Consider the following 17,598-nt stretch of genomic DNA (forward strand, 5'->3'; position numbering starts at 1 on the left):
ACACATTAATAATTGTGATATTAAAAGGTTTTTAAAAGGTTTTAAAAAGGTTTTTCCTTATTTTTTCTTATATTTGATCCTTTAAAGTTTATTGTTGTGTTGCAACATGTGTTGCAATATTTAAATTCATGTGAAATCACATTGCTCAAATTATAATTAAAGCTCAAACAATATTATCTTAACATTGAATACAACGTTTTTGGCAAACAAAAGATGCTGAATGTAAGATAATCTGATTTTTATATCTAGATATGATCTTTATGAATTCACCTTGTATTCTTTTAGGAATAAAACTATGTATATATAGGGCGCCTGAGTGGCACAGTCAGTTAAGCAGCAACATTTGATTTTGGCTCAGGTCATGATCGCAAGGTCCTGGGACAGAGCCTCATGCTGGGCTCCGCACTCAGCAGGGAGTCTACTGGAGGATTCCCTCTCTCTCCTTCACCCCGCTTGTATTCTCTCTCTAAAATAAATAAATGTATTTATTAGTAAATAATTTATTAACATAAATAAAATGAAATAAATATAAAATTATATAAATATGTATAAATATATATTATATGTAAATATATATTAGATGCACACATGTATAAAGGAATGGAGGAGTACTATAATAGTTCCATCATCTCCACATTTTATCATCTTCCTATGATAAACACTTTTCCCTAGCTCTTCATAGTTTCCAGATTATATGCATTCCTGACCAACTTCCAAACCCAAACTTACATTGCAATTTCCATTAAATACACATATGAGCCTCTGATTTTAAATATACATTATTCTCCTAAAATCAACATTTTCCCACATGGCTCTATTATGTCTTAAATAAGGACAATTTATCCTCGTATAATTGATATGACTTCATTGTAAAAAGTTATCTAGTCTTGAGGCTTTGATCCCAGAAGTACAAGATAAAGGCTCCTCGTTAGTATAGTGGTTAGTATCCCCGCCTGTCACGCGGGAGACCGGGGTTCAATTCCCCGACGGGGAGATGGTTGCCTTTGGGGCGCCTGGGTGGCTCAGTGGGTTAAGCCGCTGCCTTCGGCTCAGGTCATGATCTCATGTTCCTGGGATCGAGTCCCGCATCGGGCTCTCTGCTCAGCAGGGAGCCTGCTTCCCTCTCTCTCTCTCTCTGCCTGCCTCTCCATCTACTTGTGATTTCTCTCTGTCAAATAAATAAATAAAATCTTTAAAAAAAAAAAAAAAAGAAGTACAAGATAAAGATTACAGAAAGAAAACACAATAATTTTAGCATGACTAGAAGTCTTTCTTGTTATAACTAATTTAGCTGGTTAAATGAAGAAACCAAACACACACATACACACACACACACACACACACACACATGTATGTATGTATACAGTTATTTATATTTGCTACTTCCAATAAATTCTTTTTAATTTTTTATTTCTTTTCAGTGTAACAGTATTCGTTGTGTTTGCGCTTTCCAATAAATTCTGATTCAAATGATTTAAAAAAAACTTAGCCTGACAAATTTGGAATCATACCAAACTTACTTTATTAACTTATATTTTAGGTCACTTAAACACTGAGGCACTTGCACTTTTTTTTTTCATTTTAGCTTTCATTTTACCCCAGAAATGTGGAAAAATATATGTGGTCTAGATTATACCAGGTCTAGGAATGGAAAGTTTAGCATAATGAGGACTCAATCAAGGTAGGGGAACTTTAAGTAGGGATTCCGCTTACAAGATAGTCACAGGCAGGACTCTATGTGAGGTAAGGTCAGCTTGGGAATTGGACTCAGAAAATATTTAGGTCTAGAAATGCCTTGAACTCTGTTGCCATTGGATTAGGAGCGAGTGAGGAGAGCACAATGGGGGAGAGTCTGCAATGGAATTAACTCACCCATTTCACAACTGCACTGTGTGCATACAGGCATGTAAATTAATAGGTTTTATATTTATAAATAAATATATAAAGGGATATAGGAATAGAGCATGTTTTATGCCAAAAAGGGACAAATAATGACTTTATATTAAAATGTCAACTTGTACTATCTATGAATCTGGCCAGCATGTAGCTGAAAGGGCCAAAGAGCAGAGGGGAGAGTATTTGGGGATGAGATACAGTCCATTTTATGGACTATATATGCAGGCATGACAACAGATGTCTTCTCAGAATAGAGGCAAGGCATCAGAGTTTTTTTTTAATTATTATTTTAAATTATTTTGAGACGATCACACTGTAAAGTGATGGGGGAGTGCCTGAGTAGCTCAGCCGGTTAAGTGTCTGACTCCATCTCCGCTCAGGTCCTGATCTCAGGGACGTGAGTTCAAGCCCTACTTTGGGCTCCACACTGGGCATGGAGCCTAGTTTTAGAAATTAAGTCCTTAAAATGATGGATTTGTGTCACTTTAAATAGTGCATAGACTAGAGCTACATAACTGCAACTGGAGAGCACTACTGTTTTCTGATCCCAAAACTGTTTTAATGAAAAAGAGACCAAAGATTTAATGAAAAAGAGACCAAAGGTTTACAGGGTCTTTTCCAAGTTTGCAAACATAACAGCAGGCCTGAGAGATGCCAGGTAATGGTTCAGTTACTGCCATTGCTATGACAGGACATGGAGCTTTGGACCTTTTTGCACATGGGAACTTTGTAAATGGGTTATCCACACTATCCCAGGTACAAGTAAATATTTTGGGGTTTGTTCATCCATTTAGATTTCCAATATCTAACATAAGTATATTTGCTTTAGTATATTTTAAAAAAATAAAATAAAATTACATTGCTTTGGTCTTGCTTACATAGCACTTAATGTATCAAAACAGCTTAAAATATTCTTCTATGTTCTGTGGTGTTTAGAAAAGATAATAGATTTTCTACAGAAGGATGCTTTAAGAGAATCTCTATGGTCTGAGAATATTCTGGGAATTGTTTAAATGCTCTGAGTTCATTACTTAACACAGAAGCTCTCTGCCATGATTACACAGAGATAATTACTTCTGTTTATCGGCTTTTCCTATTGCTGTTCTTCAAATGCATGTCACATAACAGCAAGAAGGGACACACAACCGGTTCTCTCTACAACGCACTTACAGGGGCTACCTAGAGATCACTGTGTGTGGATGAAAAAAAAAAAAAAAAAGATTGTCTACCATGTATCTGTGATACGTGGTATCATGTATAGTATGGTATCATGGTATATACTACCATGCATAGTATCTCTGATCACATAATGTAGCTCAACATCAGTATGGAAATCAAAAGGTCTTTCGGTCCCGAGTTTGCCACTTGGTTGCTGAAGACTTTGCTCAGAAACTGTTACCAAACATACACTAAATAGGCCACAGGTCCTTGGGGGACAATGTAACCAGAGCATTATCCCTAGCTTTAAAGTACTTATGATTTAGACTGCTGGGGAAAAAAAGAGTAGAATACTTTAGAAAGTTCTAAAAAGTTACAAGATCATGTAAATTGTCAACAACTGATATTTCAGGCAAGGCTCAATAGTAATTTACCTGGGGCTTGATCAAAGAGTAAGACTTGGGCAAGGGGACCAGATCAAGGAAGGTATCCTAGGTGTTTCTATTTTTCTGAAGACGCTTTGGGCACAATTCTTATTTGTGGTTTAGATGAGACCATGAGAAAGAGTTGTGTATTTGCATACTAATTCAGTAATTTTCAAAGAAAGCTTAGTGATCTAATTCTAGACATATCTTTGTTAAGGACTAGGTATTTTATATATGTGCTGATAATTAATGGCTGTATAATTAAAATGATAGTTTTCTACTTCATTTGGTATGCATAAGTTTTATGTGGTAATCTCTGACTTAAAAGGATCAATTAAATATGATGCATATTTCTGTCAAAAAAATCTTGACATAGAAAATTCATTTTTATAGCTTAAATCTATGGATTTATTGTAATACCTCCATAGGAGGTATATATCTAGTTAAGAACAAATTATCTGCTCTAGTATAAGATAGGGGATTGTGAAAAAGTATTAGGACTGATTTAGAATGTAATGCTGTGTTTCTGAATAGATGGGGAGTTGAGTTCATATAATGAATGTCATTATTGGATCTAGAATGATATGCCTGGTGCACTGTCACTTACTTTGCTTACTAAGATTTTCCAAATGAAGCAAAGTGTGCATGGAGAAATTACTACAAGGTTGGGAGATACCACGCCTTATATGTAAAGCTCAATGTATCCTAAGTAGAAGCTCAATGTATGACATATAAAAGATGATGTGTTACATACAGAAACAGTATAAACCAAAAAGCTACCAAGTTTACCCTGGAAGCAGTACTGAAAATGGTGTCACCTTGGCTTTCTCTGAGAAATTGACTATTTTACAATGATACTTACCTTTGGGTTAAAAGTAGCAGAAACACAAGTAATTATGACACTTTAGGGTGAATTTCTTATAAAATAAAATCATGCAGTATAACAATTTTCTCTTCAACTGTCTAAAAGGCTCTTTATTTTTATTTTTATTTTGCATAAAAGTTCAGAATTGCTTATTCCCTGTTCAGATACTATACTGGATACTGGTGTGGTTTTGTCTCTTCACTCTGATTACATAGAGCACATACACACACGTAATTAATGTTATCTCTAACTACCGATCTTGTTTGTTTACAACATAGAGCAGGGCCCCTCCTCTATGTGAAAAAAAAGCTGTAATATCTGAAATATCAATGGGCCTATTTAAAAATAAAGACTATGTTTTAGTGTGAGCATTACACGTTAGTGTTACTTATTACTGTAATTACAAAGTAAAATGAATTCTAGAGGTACTAAGGTAACTGCTTGAAATTTGTCGGCAGCAAGATATAAATCTTCTAAAATGTAAATCAACGCACTCATTTCAATAAATCTTGAGATTTTACATGTATATGTGTGTGTGTGTATATATATATACCTATTTATACACACATATCTGTGTATCTGAAGTCAACACTATATTGTTTCAACAGCAGTTGTTCTATATTCTGGTGCAAATTCCTTATCTTGTTAAAGGACCAGCATCTTGTTAAAGGACCAGCATCAATCTATAAACTACGCACTATGCACTGAGAGCACAGTGTCAGAGACTCTGAGAACTGCGAATTGCACCAAAGCTGACTGAAGGCTTCAGACTTCGTGTGATTCTTCTGAAGGCTCTCTCCTCTTAATACTTTTATAAAAAGCCTTCTGCGGACATCATTTAATGCTTATAGAATTCTAGCCTTAACTAGTTTGAGTTTTGCTTTCATCTTCGAAATTTCTTCTGAAATAAGTGTATTTTTTCTTTGAAAGAATTTCTACTGGTAATCCCTTTCCTTGGAGGTAGGGTTTTATCTCCACACTCCTGTAGTATATGGTCTTCAGCTCCCCACTCACAATGCGGAGTCCATTTTTCAGTGTTCGCCATCCTATGAAATCATGTCCTTTTTTTGTCACTGCTCTACTCCTTCCCAATTTTAATTATCACTGTTTGGTTTGATTAGTGCCTGCAGCTGTTACTGAAAATGACGTTGCTCTGTCCCCTTGCACGTTATCCTCCTATTGTAACGGGCAGGCATTTTTGGTAATTAGATTATTGTTTACTTCAAAACCTGCAACTGAGCAGTCATTGTCAACCTTCAGACACATCAGTATGAATTCACACGGTACCTGCCATCTGTTCCTTTCAGGGCGTCATAACAGATCATTTCTGAATTTGAACTCTATCCTATCCTTCCACTGCATGGTGGATAAGAATACCCAATAATCATCATCAAGCAATATACCTGCATTTTCCTCACTTATATACCTATCTAGTTGAGTACTAAAATGCTTGAAGACTATAAATGATGTCAGCCCCATAAACCACAAAGTAGAAATGATCTCTGTTAGCAAACAAGAGAACTTGCATACGTTGCTCTGTCTACACTCGCCAAGAGAAAAATGAAACCTTAAGAACCACAGTCTCCACACAAGCTTTTCTTATGGATTTATTCACCTCATGTTTGAACACAGGGGCATCTTAACAATGTAGGAGACGCACTGACAGAAATCTATAAATTCAGATTTTGAAGGTTTGATATTTATTTTTATCTTTCATGCAGTTATTCACTATATAAGAAACTCTACTCATCATCTACATGATGAATGATGAAAGTATAAACATTTTGGTCACAGAAACTTGGTTGGTTAGATTCAGCTAGCAAAGACCATTTCTTTGGAATTCGTTCTCCACCTTGACTTTGAAATTATTCTATCGTTCTATTCTAAGGAACTGACAGTCTTCTGTACTACAACATTGCGTTCAGACAAGGGCCCAACCCCCATGCTGCTGACTTCGAGTATCTTTCCTCCAGCCTTGACGCCCTTTCTCCATGTTATATGATCAAGGTCAACTGTCTGATGTCTGTTTTTCCCATTACACCTCATCTTGCATCTTGGGATTTTTCTCTGCTGCTCAACCTCTTTCAAAGCAATTTGTTTTGTTCTCCTTATAATCACCTCCACTTCTCTCTTTGCTATTTCCCTGTCCAATTTAGCCAAGATGGCAGATAAATGTCTTCTGATTCCATTTATGAATCATCTTCAAATAAAGAGATACATTCATTATGTTTAAGAATTAACACCCATAGCAAAAAATGTCCATGTGCAATTAAGGAAGAGGCTATTCATAACATCCTATTTAAATTTCTTATGTATTTATTCAGTTCATGTTTTATGCAGGATGTTAAAATAGAACTATCTAAATAATATATGATACACATGGACAGAGTCTATAAATTCAAATCTAGAAGAATGGAGTGTTAATTTATTTCTATCTACCTTATTATAAAGAGAATAAATGACAAGCAGAAGTGGAGGTGTTAGAATTCTGTGGATCAGCTTGTTTAATAACCACTATTTGGAGGCAGCTGCTTGTCAATTTATATTCTTGAAGATTCACACCATGTAAATGTTGCCTAGAATTTCTCCAGGTGCACAAAACCCTCTCAAGTATAATCAATTAAAAGTGCATGAATACCATTTAATTTATCAACACCCATGGAGTCCTACTGAAACCAGAAAAGTTACTGCTCAATAAAGATAGTTGTTCACCTCAAATTATAATGTGATAAAAGTACTTTCACAATGAAATCATCCCATGTTTTGTATGTTCAGATTTTTAAAACTTGTATATAAAATTAATTTGCATAAAATAGGAATATGATTAAATACACAGAAAAATTTGTATATTCTTCTTTTTGTCTGTTTGAGTTCATGTTGTTTTATAAGTTATGTGCAGGGTTTTGGGGGTTCTGTTTTGTTGACATTTACCCTGCTTACTGTTCCAAGCTTCCTGGATTGGTGGATTTGTGCCTGACATCCATTTGGAGAAAGTCTCATCACTGTTTCATGTTTCTTCTGTTCCTTTCTCTCTTCTCCTTGAAGTGTTCCCATGACTTGGATGTTCTACCTTTTTGTAGTTGTTCTGTAGTTGTTCAGTTCTGGGTTTTTGTTCTCTTTGCTTTTTGAGGAGTCTTCTGATACAGTCTCTAGCACAGAGAGCCTTTCTTCAGCTATACCTAGTCTATTTATAAAGCGAGAGGCACTCTTCATTTCTGTTACTTTTTTTTTTTTTTTTAAATCTCTGGAGTTTCTTTTTGGTTCTTTCACAGGATTCCCATCTCCCTGCTCTCAGTAGTTATCTTGCACACTTGCTACTTTATCCGTTAGAGAATGCTCTATAGTAATCACAGTTATTTAAAATTTGTAGTCTGGTAATTCCAACACCCCTGTCACATCTGGCTCTGAGAGTCTCTTCAAACAGTATTTCTTGTCTTTTAGTAGGTCTTAATTTTTTCTTGATAGATGGACATGATGTACTGGGTAAAAGGCACTGATGCACATAGGACTTTAGTGACATGATAAGGCGATGTGAGGGAAGGGGAGTGTTCTCTAATCCCGTGATTAGGTCTCAGGCTTTTAGTGAGCCTACATGTCCTAGACTGGGAACATCATAAGTGTGTCTCCATTTTTTTCTCCCTATCTAGCTGGCACAGGATGGCTAGGGTGGGCTGGTGTTGGGCATTTTCCTTCCCAAGTTCAGTTAGGCTCTGGTGAGTTACTTTGCCCTGAAAGCAAGCCTTGCTAGGAAGAACCAGCAGCTCTCCATTCAAGTTGTTCTTTATCTTTACCTGCCAGAAGCCCAAGGGGTTCTTCCTCCATATTTATTGAGGGCATTTGGTCAAGGTCCCCGAGGTAAATCCCCTCCTGTGATTGGGTCTCTCTGGAGCTGTGACTCACAGCTGCCTGTCTACACAGACCTTCCAGTAGTTCATCAATTCAGTTCAGATTTTCCTGCCCAGCACTCATTACCATGGAGCTTTCCACATTCTGCTTGGACCCCCTGTATTTACCTGTTTCTTCGGTCTTGGGGGCATTGGTGTGACCTGTGTCTTCTTTTCTCTGGAATCTCTCAGATTCCAAGAGTTGATTTCTCAGACTTTCCAGATTTTCACTTGTTAGAATGGAGCGGCAGCCTCCAAGTTCATTACATGAGGAACTGGAAACCAGAAGTCCACCATTTGAACGTCAATTTTTAAATTTTAATCTTTAAATGAGATTTGGTCACTAAATTTTTATAATAAAAACATTTAACTGAAGTAAAACTTCTGATTATTTAGATACTTGATTTATCAAATAAGAATTATTTCTCATCTCTCCAGGACTATACTTTAACAAGGATTTCTACCATCTGTTCCTTTAGTGGCTTATTACTTCTATTTTTTAGGTTTATAGATAAAGCCAAATTTGTAGAAATGGTTGCATTGTTATACACTTGTTTTCTATACACTCACTTGTTTTTCTTCAAGTGGGAGAATTTGTGGTATGTAAATTAAATCTCAGTAAAATTGTTTAAGAAAGTGAAGAACCAGATAAATTTAGTTGGATATACAATCAGTGGATTTTTTTTTTTTATTCTCTTCAAATATTTTGCCTCACTGATTTGGAAAATCAGTGTTTAATTTTATATAACAACTATTTTTTCCCTAAATGTGGATATGCATTAGTCATCACTGGAATGACCAGAAATAAATCTTTGAGTGTTAAGGAATTGAGATTTTTTACTTGACAAAAATGGGAAAATTAACATTGTTTTCAAGAGCCACAGAACAAATTTCATGCCTATTAACCTATCACTGGTTTTTCTGGAAACCTTTAATATAACTAATAAACATAATTGTCCAATAAAATAAAGATACAGGAGATTGTATGTTTTTAAGTAGTTTCACACCCTTTGAATTGCTATTAGAGAGGGATAAAAAATTAATCTAATTTTAGACTATAAATTATAATGAAACTAACACATAAGAACATGAAAGTATTCAACCATCTTTAAGTCAACTTTGAAATTAATGTCAAGAGGAGAGCCTAATATTTTGCTGATAAGCCATGATTTTCCACTTAATAAGTACCTTTTAAGAAACTCACATTTTATTAAAATGATTAATTCACTGTACTAGTTTCCTAATAGCACAAGAACCATGGTAATTGAAAGGAGATAACAAGAGTTTTCAGTAAAAGTAATATGTGAGTGGTGATAGGGTCTGCATTCCAGTATCAATTCAAATGTAAATATGTACCCACAGTATTGATACCCTTTATAGAACCAGCAAAGATGGAAATCTTCTGCTTGGTTACTAAAAGCATCCTTAATGATGATGGTGAATGTACTGTAAGATTTAGCACTAATCAAATCCAAAATGCCCTTTTATCTTTCACATTGAATCCTAACAAACCTCACGCAAAATCTCTAACAGAAAGAAGTAAAATTGCACCTCAGACAACCACATAAAACACTCTAACAATCCCATTAGTATCAAAGCTATTGAATCTGCCTGGAGTTTTGTGACAAGACTCAGCATCTGTTTTGCTAATCCCATTTATGTAAATAAAGAGTATTTTGTTCTATATGATGATCTGAGAAATCTGATCTGCATCTACAGGGACTGGAAATTCCCTCTACCTATGGATTTGGAACTATGCAGACCATTAAATGGTATTATCAACAGCATGGGAACTGGGTATTTTTAGCACATTCAAAAAAAAAAAAATTCTTAGTAGTGGTACTGGGGTTTATCTGCTGGAGTGAATCCACTTGACGCTACAGAGAAGCAACTACTCGGGTCTGAATTCCCTTCTGAGGCACACTTTTGCCAGGAAAACAGAATCTGTACAATTTTATTGCATTTTCATAAATTTATGTACTTGCCAATTCTCCATAGTGACTGAATTTGGAGTTTGAAGACAGGAGATACATCCTAACTATAAAATTCTGAAGTCCCATAAAAATATAAATTATCACACTATATTATGCTTCTATGAAGTTGTTAAAGAATTTCTATTATCTGAGTAAGTGGTGTTGCATCCTTTGAGATATCAATAAAAACACCTAATTAAGGTAGGTGTGCCTGCAAAGGGGGAAAAAAAAAAGCTCCTCCCACAAGAAAGGTGAAGATGAATTTCTAGAAAGGCAGTATAATCCTGGTAGTTTCATGTGGTTGGCAGGAACCCCGGCTTCTAAATTTCTGCATCTCTATAATCTTTGATAACTGCTAGACACTGGGCGGTGGTGTGCTGTTTCACAAAGGGAGAGGTTGGAAGCGCAGGAAGAACGTGCCGCATGCTCTACAATGTCTTGGAAGTGCCACCTAACCACACCGCAGACAGCCCCCCGCCAGGCATCAGTCACAGGGCCACGAAGAGCAGGGAGGCGGTCTATGTTACAGGTGACGATGTACAGAAATAACAATGGGATATTACAACTAAAGCAGAAAGTGAACATGGATATTGAGAGGCAGCAACAGTCCCTAAAACAACCAAAAATGTATCTCCTTTAATTATGAAGCATTAATCTTTATGAATCCCCCGGAGGAATTTTTTTTCAGTTCAGCATATTTAAAGTTAATATTAAAATACAACTATCCTGTATTATTGTTCCTAATTCTGCCATAGCAAAGAACACTGTTACTCAAGAACTTCAGTACCCCACTTACACACTACCCTCCGCACCCTCCTCCTCAGCAAAGGGGAGTCAACTTCTCACCATCTCGGCCAATAGCCTTCTCTACCTATCTGAATACTCTTTTCTAGATCTTTGTCTCTCTGGGTGGCTTGAGAGTGTGAGCTAGATTTTTGGAGAGAGCGTGGATTGATTGGGGCAAGTATCAAAGCCTACAATTTTCAGCCCCAAAGGCTGTACTTTTCTTCCCCTTTGCTCTGAAAATTAATGTATTCTGAGCTATGCTGCCTTTCCATCGCATGACAGAGGGAGCATTTCCGGACTTTTTCCAGTTGATTCTGCTACGTTTGTCTTTGTCTTCACGGTGTACTGTGCATTGCTGTGTTCAGTCTTAACAAGATGAAAAGAACACACGGGGTGGCACTTATTCATTCCACAGTCACACCAGAGCCCTAATGTCCAGTGAATCCAAGGTGCTGCTTTTCCTCTGGGTAAGATGGCACCCACGGGCGACCTAACGTCAGTGCCGGCAGAGTGAACCAAAGTAAGCCAAGGACACATAAGAGCTGGTGGAGCTCCACAGGGCTGCCAGGGTGTAAATCGGCAGAAAACAGATTCTAAAAATACCTGTGTGAATTAAATTAAAGAATTTAAATACCTGGATGTAGAGAGTTGTTGGTTATCATCAGGCATTTTTATCACTCTTCTTGATAGCTGGCTCATTACTGTGAGTGCACTGATGTGTAGATGTATACATACATATGCATATGCTATAGCATATATATATAAAATATACATGTGATGTATATTAATTGTAAGAGTATATTATTTCAGTCTAGATTTGCAGATGGCTTAGAAGTTTCTGCCAAAGAGGCTTCTTATGAAAAAATTAAACATATAAGTCAATTCAACTTTCAGAAAACAGGTAAGTTGGTGAATATTTAGAAGCAGATAAAATATATGTAAGCATAGATATGTTTAATAGAGATATTATATTTGTATATAAGACCACTACATTTGATAATTATAGATAAAACATGTATAAAAGTATTTGTGTAAGAGTATTTGTGTAGGTACGCACACACATGTCCTCACAAGATCTCTGGACAGGGCTGGGTTCTAGCCCATACTCCAGGAACAAGGTGTATAAGAGAGTTACTGAATTAGGTCTTGAGCCTCCGTTTGCAAAATAAGGGAGATTAGATTATTCTGGATAATTTCTCAGTGTTCTCTTTCAAAATGTCTATGTCTTTCAGAAAACCCTAAGAAAACAAAAACAAGGAAATAGGTCATTTCTGGACCTATTAGTTCTGGACCAATTAGTTCTGGGCCTATTCATCCATAAATAAAGCTATTTTAACTTAGTTGAGTACTAACTAGGATCTCATTGAGAATCTGCTCTTGTTGTGTATGAATAACTTCACAATACATACAGGACTCAGACTAAGTCAATTTACCTTTGTAACACTTTGTAACTAAATGGAATTAAGCATGGCTTCAGTCCTTACCTCCTCTTAGGGGGGGTCAACTCCAAAATTCTTTGTCTTTTAATTAACCAAGAAATCATTCTTATGATTTTTATTCCAGCAGATACCCTGGACTCCTATATAAAATCTTTAAAATTGAAGTAATATATCCTTTTTAGGAGGACCAGCTTTATACCTTTTTTTTTTAAAATCTTACATATATAATAGGTCCTTTAAAAAGATGAGCCAATAATAAGAATTTTTTTTTCAAGGCTATTGACACAGTGTGGAACGTGGATTGTCTGAAAATTATGTGTTCAAATGTGAAGATTTATAAAGTAGCCTTATGCCGACATGAGAATTCAGAGAGAATTCTATCAATGCCATGTCCTCATTCCCATATTAACAAGCAGACTCTTTGAAAGCAATAAGAAGAAGGCGTGGATTTCTTCAGACTTCCTCTTGGAGCTGCTCTGACCCCGATCAGAAGGCTCACGAGGGAAGAAAAGGACACAGAGGACTCAGAGAACTCGCATGGTAGACTGCAAGTTGAGGTTTAGGGGAGGCAGTTCATCGCTGGTATTGATGGCATGATCATTTACAGCACAATCAGGGACTTCTGAGTGGTCCAGCACAAAGGGACCTTAGAGACCATCCATTCCTCGCCATTTCAGGTTGATCAGTGAGAAAAGAAAGGCACAGGTGAAGTAAGTGGCTTGTGCAGGATTTCAGACATTTTGTGGGAATACCATTTCACGTAAACAGGACTTTCAATGCCCCTCCTGTCTCTCCTCATTACCCACGTGAGGACTCATCTAACTTTTCAATCAAAACAAAAGGAAATTGAGAACTTTTGCACGGAGACCTTTTTTTGCATTACACATCTGTTCCATCGTATAGCTGAATTTTGACAGATAGTAACCTGGATAAAGACAATAGCTCTACCAGACAGAAAATCAAACATCGCAGGACATGCGAAAAACCAGGATGGAATCAGGCTTAAAATTGTATTTGAGAGGCACAGAAAAAGCAAAAAATAGGATGTATATTTATCCATACTTCCACAAGTTTAAAACAATATTGTATGACCTCAAAAGGAAAGCCCTCCCCTGCAAGGTCAAAGGTCAAAGGTCACCACCATCTGCCCTTTAAAACACTACATCCCTTACTGAAATTACAGTGCCCAAAGGACAAGGGCATTTTTTAAAAAACTAATCAGTGTTTCTCCTGTGGATCATGGTTTTATTGCCTTATTTCAAAAATCTCAATTATGAGAATAAAGAATTTTGAAAAGAGGCTGAATCAAAAAATTTTTTAAAAGTTGAGCTTTTTCATGTGCTCGGATGCATCCATCCTTGAAATGATGAGTGGAGAGGTAAATGGGAAGTAGGGAAATAGATTCCATTTCTCACTAATGAGCTGATGTGTTTCTTACTTCTAGACATAACTTTATAATGCAAGAGGTAAACAACTCTAAAAGTCACACTAAATTTTTTATTAGGGTTTTCTACCTTATTTTGATATTTTCCTGTGAGGGATTCATTTTTACCTCCATGTATTTCTGCTGACCTGAATGGACATGCAGCTATCAATGCCCAAAGCCCTTGCAAGACAAAAGGAAGCATAAGTAAAAATGACATTAATTCTAATAAGTGTGGCTCTCATTCTTCAGTTTAGTTAATAAGTCCTTGCTAAGGCAACATTTTCTTGGGAAAGATACTAGAACCAAGTCCCCATTAATGCCTTTAAACTAGCTTTCAAAGTTCTACAAACAAGAAAAATACTTAATCCAAATCAAAAGTGAATTGATTTGCATAATAAACTTTTCTCTTCTTCCATGCGCAAGGTAAAAGAATTCTCTGAAGGTTGTTAAATTATGTTTCAGCTTTATTTCAGTGCACCTGAAAAGTATAAGATCATGAATCTCACCAGTGGAGAGGATACTAGTCCCTCCATCCTGTTTGAGATCCACCCATATTTTGATAAAACTGTTCTGTCAAACTTAGCTATATTATTGGCGAAATTAGCATAGGTGAAAGCAAAGACAGTGCCAAAATTGGACTTTTATTTGGAGGGAAATAAAGAGCTATTGTGCCATGACCCAACATATTTTGGGAAGACCAGTATATCAAAGGACAGAGATGGAAGACAAATGCAGAATCAGGGGTGCTGGGGGAGAGGGTTCTAGGGCTATGCAGGAAAGAGAGCATGGACTGGCCATGCAGAGGCCAAGATGTGGTATAGTGCTCATTTATATGCATTAGATATGCTTATATATAACATAATAGGATTATAAATAAGCAGAAGTTATGGATTATAGGCAGCACCATTATTTTTCAGACATTTGTGGGTTTTATGATCAATAAGCCTGATTTTACATTTATATATGCTGACCCTCCACAAAAATTAATTACAGAATTCCAAGTGCATACATTATTCTGAAATACTTTATGGTTTTAAATTACAAAAAAAAAAAAAAGCGTTGCTGTAAAGTGAACCAATCATTCATCACCTAGTAGAATTGATGTTGTTCTTAATATAATTGTTCATAATATAATAGCCTCTTATTTGGCTACAAAACTTTTATTTCAATACTTCATTCTGACCTGACCAGATGAATAACACTTCATGGCATTTTCCTGCCCATTCCCTGCCCTACATAAAACTAATATGCAACAAGGAATAAAGTGACCATTACACGATGCAAAAATACTGAAGGCCTGCTTTGAAAAAGGTGTCACGTATCTATTTTATATACTGGTGAATGAATTAGAGTGCATACTGTATTATTCCATTTCTATAAAACACTAGATATACAAACTAATCTACAGTGAAAGAAAGCAGATGAGCAGTTGCCTGGGGGTGGAAAGGTAGGGAAATTTGGGAGGAAGAGGCATGAGGATACTTTTTGGGATGGTGAGATATGCTCCCTAAATTGGTATCATGGTTTTATGAGTAGATGCATGACAAAACGTACTAAGTTTTACAACTTAAATACCAATAGTATTATATATCAACTGTATCTTAATAAAAAGGTTAAAAATAAGTATAGTTGCATTTACAAGATTTCCATTTCCCAGAGGTATTATAATTTGTCTATTTCATTGAAAATCAAGTTCCACAGATTTCTAAAACTATCATCACTGTCTTATTTGATATCAACTGCACTTCCTTATGAATTTTTTGTTAGTTTTGTGAAAACTTTTACAGAATAGTAGCTTGGCAAATTAGTACACATTAATGGGAAACAAACTTTTTAAATTTTAATAAATTTTAAGAGTAATTAATACAATTTTAGAGTAATATGTGAGTCTTACAACACAGTTCTGAGCAGTATTAAAATCAAAATAAAAGAATTTTTGAATGCTGAGACCTACCAAATCTGAATTAAAATCCATATTCTACCAATGAGAAATAATCTTTATAAAAATCAGGTGAATACGAGTTTCACCACTGCTAGTCAACATTGTATTAGAAATCCTAGCCTCAGCAATCAGACGACAATAGAAATTAAAGGCATCTGAATCAGCAAAGAAGAAGAGAAGAACTCTCATTCTTTGCAGAAGATATGATGCTTTATGTGGAAAACCTGAAAGACTCCACTCCAAAACTGCTAGAACTCATACATGAATCAGTAAAGTGTCAGGATATGAAATCAGTTACATTTCTGTACACCAACACCAAGACAAAAGAAAGAAATTAAGGAGCTGATCCCACTTACAATTGTGACCCAAACCAGGAATAACTAGGAATAAACCTAACCAAAGAAGCAAAGAATCTGTACTTAGACAACCATAAAGTATTCATGAAAGAAATTGAGGAAGACACAAAGAAATGGAAAAATGTTCCATGCTCATGGATTGGAAGAACAAATATTGTGAAAATGTCCATGCTACCTAACGCAATCTACACATTTAATGCAATCTCTATCAAAATACCACCAATTTTTTTTTCAAAGAAATGGAACAAATAATCCGAAAGTTTATTGGGAACCAGAAAAGACCCTGAATAGCCAGAAAAATGTTAAAAAATAAAACTAAAGTTGGTGGCATCACAATTCCAGATATAAAACTCTATTACAAAGCAGTAATTATCAAAACAGTATGGTACCAGCATAAAAATAGACATATAGATCAATGGAACAGAATAAAGAGCCCAGAAATGGACCCTCAACTGTATGGTCAACTAATCTTCAACAAAGCAGGAAAGAATGCCCAATGGCAAAAAGACAGTCTCTTCAACAAATGGCATTGGGAAAATTGGAAAGCCAATGCAGAAAAATGAAACTAGACCATTTCCTTACACCACACACAAAAATAGACTCAAAGTGGATGAAAGACCTCAATGTGAGACAGGAATCCATAAAATCCTTGAAGAGAACACAGGCAGCAACCTCTTTGACCTCAGCCACAGCAACTTCCTAGCAACTTCACCAAAAGCAAGGGAAGCAAGGGCAAAAATGAACTACTGGGACTTCATCAAAATCAAAAGCTTTTTCACAGCAAAGGAAACAGTCAATAAAACCAAAAGACAACCGACAGAATGGGAGAAGATATTTTCAAATGACGTGTCAGATAAAGGGTTAATAACCAAAATCTATAAAGAACTTATCAAACTCAACACCCAAAGAACAACTAATCCAATCAAGAAATGCACAGAAGACATCCAGATGGCCAACAGACACATGAAAAAGTACTCAACATCCCTTGACAAATCAAATCAATACAAATACAATTTGTATATACAAATCAAAACCACAATGAGATATCACCTCATACCAGTCAGAATGGCTAAAATTAACAAGTGAGGAAATGACAGATGTTGGCAAGAATGCAGATAAAGGGGAATCTTCCTACACTGCTGGTGGGAATGCAAGCTTGGGCAGCCACTCTGGAAAATAGTATGGAGGTTCCTCAAGAAGTTGAAAATAGAGCTACCCTACAACCCAGCAATCACACTACTGAGTACTTACCCTAAAGATACAATGTAGTGATCCGAAGGGGCACATGTACCCAAATGTTTATAGCAGCAATGTCCACAATAGCCAAACTATGGAAACTATGGAAAGAACCTAGATGTCCATCAACAGATGAATGGACAAAGAAGATGTGAGATTATATACACACAATGGAATACTACAGAGCCATCAAAAATCCTTGCCATTTGCAA

At 36.0% G+C, this 17,598-nt stretch overlaps 1 non-coding gene across 1 annotated transcript; it reads left to right on the forward strand.

The window, feature by feature from the left end:
* The first annotated feature begins 922 nt into the window (after positions 1-922).
* TRNAD-GUC lies at positions 923-994 on the forward strand. Its single transcript has one exon. It is a non-coding gene; the product is annotated as a tRNA-Asp (tRNA).
* The last annotated feature ends 16,604 nt before the right edge of the window (positions 995-17,598 follow it).

The sequence above is a fragment of the Mustela putorius genome, unplaced genomic scaffold (genome assembly GCF_011764305.1).
Source record: "Mustela putorius furo isolate JIRA1106 unplaced genomic scaffold, ASM1176430v1.1 tig00000835_pilon_pilon_pilon, whole genome shotgun sequence".
Classification (NCBI taxonomy): Eukaryota; Metazoa; Chordata; class Mammalia; order Carnivora; family Mustelidae; genus Mustela; species Mustela putorius.